The sequence below is a fragment of the Carassius gibelio genome, chromosome A1 (genome assembly GCF_023724105.1).
Source record: "Carassius gibelio isolate Cgi1373 ecotype wild population from Czech Republic chromosome A1, carGib1.2-hapl.c, whole genome shotgun sequence".
NCBI lineage: Eukaryota > Metazoa > Chordata > Actinopteri > Cypriniformes > Cyprinidae > Carassius > Carassius gibelio.
In genome coordinates this window covers 11,675,958-11,681,972 of record NC_068371.1, presented here as the reverse complement: position 1 = coordinate 11,681,972, position 6,015 = coordinate 11,675,958, and positions in this window count along the sequence as shown.

Below are 6,015 nucleotides of genomic sequence, written 5' to 3'. Positions count from 1 at the left end.
CAAACAATAATTTATTCTATCTTCTCCTTCGTATTTTACAAAAAGGCTTTGAGACTGCTCTTTTCTAACAGTTTCTGCACACCCCTGCAACCGCTGGACCAGAGCTATCAGACTTGCACTCTAATTCCTTGGCTTCGTCCAGTAGTCTGTCAAGCTCTGGCAACCTCAAATTTGCCTGGCAAAGACATTCGAACAAATGTTTTGAGATAAAGCTGATCCTTTCACAATGTGACTGAGCACGCTAAAAATTCTAACAACACCACAGTGTCCGTTGAAGAGGAGCAGCCAATACTGTCATACATAACATATTATTTGTAGGCGATCAATCACTGCAAAAGTTGACACTCAAACAAACAAGTTCTCTCATGCTGGCTAACTTGGAAAAGATTATGACAGCACTCCAAAAGACTGATTGTTCAGGGTTTCGTCTGGCAGGATATATTTTTGGTAACACCGGGCAGGTGTCCCATTGTAGTGGGGGGATTATTGCAATCGTGAAGTAATCCTCTCATTTGGACAGCAGGGAATGCAGCTGTACATGTGTCAGCACACCTCAGAAAATCAGGATATGATGCCTAAAGTGGAGGTAACCTAAAGCTTCACACACTTTTACTGCATATACTGTAGAGACAGCTTCTGCATCTCAATATACTTCCTTTCATAAAGTCATATTACAGAATCCTCTAATATGTGTGAATTTGATCACACCTCTGAGGATTTTCAGTTCTGGTTATTACACAGTCAACAAAAGTATTGCAGCATTAGTGTTTTTTTTTTTTTTTTTTTTTTTTTTTTTGGAGCAATGGTATGGTGCAATGTCACAGTAATATATGTAAATCTATACAGACCAACTTATTTATTTGAACATATTTCAATAATAAAGCTAAGCCTAATATTTTTGTACTTTCCTAATGTTGCTATTATATTTAAATGAACGTATATCTTAGCAGTTGCTTTTGCACAGACAAGCTCTCTCACACTGTAAATAGTTCCCATGCAGCCACTGTTTCTAAAAAATTCCACAGTCTGTTAGAAGGTTATTAGAGTGCATTTAGTGACATTACAGTATATTAAATAATTCCTCACTAAGTGCCATAATAAATTAACAAAGCAGACTGACCTTGATCTCTCAGTTCTGCATCCTCACATTTTTAAGAATTTCAGCGTTTGCACATTCCCTCTATGCAAGTTAAAATAATTCCAGAAACCTTTGATGACATTTTTAATCAAGCCATTGCTAAACCGCACGATCCCAAGCTGTGTGCCTTGCCAAATCTAGCATCTCTTACATAGTGCACAGTTAATTGTTAGGATGCTAATGCATCAATTCGATGTGATGAATTTGACCACATGCAAATCACACCAAGAGCCAGATTCTTGCAATTAGGATTAGTGTGTGACCCCTGGCTGTTCCATAAAGTTTTGTCGATTACCTCACTGCATTACCGGTTGTTATTGCTAAAGGCTATTATAGGTTATATCAGCAGTTATCTATCCAATACAATTATAGTTGTAATATGAAATAATAAACTTAGAGGGGCTGCTCACCCTGGTTACTAATGAATTGTCTTGTAGCCCTCTCATGAGCTTTTATAGGCATACAAAACAAATAAGCTAAAAGTATCCATATAGCTTCATACAAAGCTTGTTCCAAGACCATCCATTTGGGTTATGGCACTCAATTATATAAGAGCACAGAGGTATGATCTGAAACTTAGGAGGTCATTACTCGAGAGCTTTTCCCTGATGCTGATACAAGCCCAGTCCTGGAGAGCAATTAAGCATCTCAAATGAGAATTAATTATCAACTCTATCTTAGCAAGAAATCTATTCTTGATATTGACTGATAGTTCCATATGTCTAGAGCAGGGAAAGAGAAGGATATACTCCATATAATGGAATCCTGCCTGATGTTGAAAGCCAAAGAGAAATCTCAGACACAATGTTTCTTTCTGTTCCTTCTTAATTTTCCTTTTTTCATTGAATTGGGGAAGTGTTTAGAAGGCTTAGGCTATCACAGTACTAGGAAACGAGAGAAAAAAGACATAATAAAGCTAGTAAAACACTGAATGAGAATGAAAAGAACAAAGTGGCATTCTACGAACTGAGAGCCTTTTCCATTTTGAATCCTAGCAGAAAGACATGTCTTATGCAACATATTTGTGTGAGGAACTGCCCACAACTGAAAATGTTCCCCAAATGAACTGTTAACTATTTGTCCATGAGTTCCATCATGAAAAAAATAAAATAAAATCATGAAATCCATAATGAATCCAATACTGTATTAAAAATGTCAGTTCACTATGGTATTTATATACACACACAACCATTAAAATATTGTTTTAAATATAAAAAAACATATTTTGCTAACCAAGGATGCATTCATGTGTTCAAAAATATGATATTAATTAATATTTTATATTTAATATTAAATTATATTATATTTATATAACTGTTTTTCATTTCAATTTTTAAATATAATTTATTCATTTTAAGCTACATTTGTCTAATATTTAATATGCTTATTTTATGCTAAATAAATATTTATTGTTGTTTATGTTGAAAACACTTGTGGTGCTTTTTTTCAGGATTCTCTGATGAAAAGAAAGTTTGAATAAGAATTTGTTTGAAAGAAATATTTTGTATCATTACAAATTTAATTATAAACATTCACTTTTGAAAATTTTATTGCATCTTTGTTGTATGAAAATATTACAGAAACACTAAGAGGCTGTGATCGCGACTTAATTCTTGTGATCTCACCATAACAAAAGTTTTCTCATTACCACCATTTGATAATAAAAGTCAATATGCTGTATAGGGAACCCAGAAAGGTCCCAATTCTGTCCAAAACACTTAAAGTGGATATAGTATTCAACACCCCATCAGTTATATTTAATTATATGCTGCCACCTGTTGGCACAGTTGTGTAACGTAGAGAACAAAGTCTCAGGTTACAAATGTAACCATGGTTCCCTGATTAGGAAAGGAGACACTGCGTCCTCTGGGGGGCCCTATAGGAAACACCTCGTCGTGACCCGTGTCTGAAGCATACATTGAAAAAACACCAACTTGTTGGCCGGCTACAGCCTCTGAGATCACTACCGGTACGACTATAAACAGGCACTAAGAGAACACTTCATTCACTTCTTTGTCTGAAGCTTGCATCCAAAGCATGGCAGGAAGCTAGAGGACGCAGTGTATCGTTCCCTACTCAGGGAACCATGGTAACATTCGTGGAGAAAAGTATACCCATGCCGTCATGCTGAGGGGAGCGCAGGCCAGATTCATGGCGAGCACTAAGTACCAACTCTTCCATTTCCATGGGAGTAGCCACTGCGATGTTTAGACGGCTGTCTGTGACAGTACCCCTTACGGCAAAGTGCCTAAGCTGCATACCCAACTTAATTGTTAGGGCCTCTGCCCGGGGTAGAGCTGAAGGCTTGGAATCAGGAAAGATTCCTTTAAAGGGATACGGCTAAGAACCTAGCATTTTATACCAAGTCTTGTCTGTCACACAGGAGCTACCGCTAGCTTACGCATAAGCTTGCTTAAAGAGCTGTCTCAACAGTTCTCTAGTAGCAACACCCTGTTTAGATAGGTATCCGAGGAGACATAGTTGGAGTGGCACCCAAGATGAACGGGGCTTTTACCAACTCAAGAAAGGGCATGAAGCAACCGCGCGAAGGCCACACTATATAGGATTTGTTTTTTCAATGTATTCTTCAGACACAGGTCACAACGAGGTGTTCCCCATAGCGCCCCTAGAGGGAGCAGTTCCAAGTTCCCTTGAAAGAGAACTTTTGTTATGTCGAGATCATGAGAAAATATGAGAAAATATTAAGTAGTGGCAATGAAAAAACTTTCCTTATGTCGAGATCAAAAGAAAATAAAATTATGATAATGACAAAACAACTTTTTATAATACCGTTGTCTCTGTGGAAGCCTTTTCACAAGGGTTGGGTGCTGTTTGTCTCCAGAAGCCAGCAGACAAAATATGAAAACCTGTGGCGTATATTTTCACAAATAGAGAATGAGGCATTGGCCTCCACATGGGCTTGTAGATGGTGTGCAGAGTTTCTAATTGGGAAAAGTTTCCAAATTTAAACTGATCATACACTTCTAGTTCCTCTGCTCAGCTCAAGTAAATTAGATGAACTTCCCATGCATTCAGTGCATTCATATGCATCTTCTGTGGTTTGCATACACCATATCACATTTGGCCTGCAAAAACATTGCCACAGCAGATGTGTTGTCTAGAGCTCCCATAAACAGTACAGCAGAAGGACTGTCCGAAGAAGACATCAACGTGTATGTTGACTCTGTTTTGGGAAGCCTTCCAGCTACAGATAAAAAGCGCAAAGAGGTCCAAGAGCACCAAGACAACGATTCCATACTCCAGCAGCTAAAGAAATACTGTGTGGAATGATTGAGAACTGTGTCATATGTCCACGTGAGAGAATACATTTCAAAGAAACAATGCTGCCTGTTGAATTTCCACCAAGGCTGTTGTCCACAGTAGGAGTAGATTTGTTCCATAAAGACTACAAGCACTACTAGGTCATTGTAGACTACTTTGTTCGTTTTTCTTTTCTTTTCTTTTGAAGTTTCCAAACTGATGTCAACAACAAAAGAAGCTATAACTGAACACTTCAAATCTATCTTTGCACCTCATGGAATACCAGAGGTAGTGCACTCAGGCAACAGGCCAGAGTCTGCTCCAGACAGTTTTTGGGTCTTTGTACAAGACCGGGGTTTTGATGTGACATTGAGTCCTCACTTTCCACAGAGCAATGGGGTGGTAGAGTGAGCTGTGAAGACAATCAAGAACCTCCTGAAAAAGACAGCTGACTCTAACCTTGCACTTATGGCTTACCAAGCAACCCCTCTTGTCAGTGGTTACAGTCCTGCCGAGCTCCTTGTGGGAAGGAAAATCAGGACAGGAGTTGCTGTGATTCTTTTTCAGCTAAGTCCAGAATGCGCAGATTTGTAAAAGCTGAAATGACATACAGACAGAAACAGAAACAAAATTTTAGACTGAAGACACAAAGCAAATGACCTGATGCACTTACAACCATGTGAACATGTATGTGCCAAAGACACTTCTGAAAGGGGCACTGTTGTGTCCACTTGCTGGCTCTCCCAGATCTTAATTTATAGAGACACCCATAGGTACCTTAAAGGCACAATATGTAATTTTCGCCACTGGAGGCCGCATATTTAAAATAAACAAATAGACATAGGTATAGTTTGATGACACTGTGACTGAGAGTGGAATCATGGGAGTTTTTGCTGATACAGTCTGAGGGGGCTCGGGCAGAAATCATGTTCATGGATGAGCTACTGATTTATTGAGGTAGCAGAATGAAGCAGGGTGAGGCTGAAAGCCGTTGAAGTGGGGCGAAGCCACTGAACGAGCACCTCACCTGGCTCGAAAGCAGCAGAGCTTTTATTATGCCACAGTCAACTGCATCCGCTCCTTTCGAATGTGAGTATGTGGGGGGAAAAGCAGTGCTGTTTTATTATAATAGATACATTTGAAAGTTCTGTTATAATAATTCTCTGTGCGATCATCTCCAGTCTATTAAAATGCACACTATATTAAAACGCCTTTGGTGTTTCCATGTTTTCTAAAAAACTAAACTGGAAATCTAGGAGTTGAAGTCAATGGCAGGTGACACTATGACACGATGAACACTGTCTGTGTCAGCGGTTAAAATTGCTTATTTTTCTGGATTTAAAGAGCAAAACTTTTGGGATAATGTATGTACACAAGACAGCAAAATATGTAACACTGTTCTAGTGGTTTTTGGATATTTGAATAAAAAAATCTTACATATTTGTGGCTTTAGCTCTTTCCTGGCCATTGAGGAGTTATCTCATCTTTTAGAAGACACCCTTCCCTGCCATAGATGAGTTTTTACAGCTTTTCGTGTTTCCATTTTATAAGTAATTATTATTATTATTAAGGCATTATTACACATCTTCTGAACGAGTACAAAACCTCCCAAACCA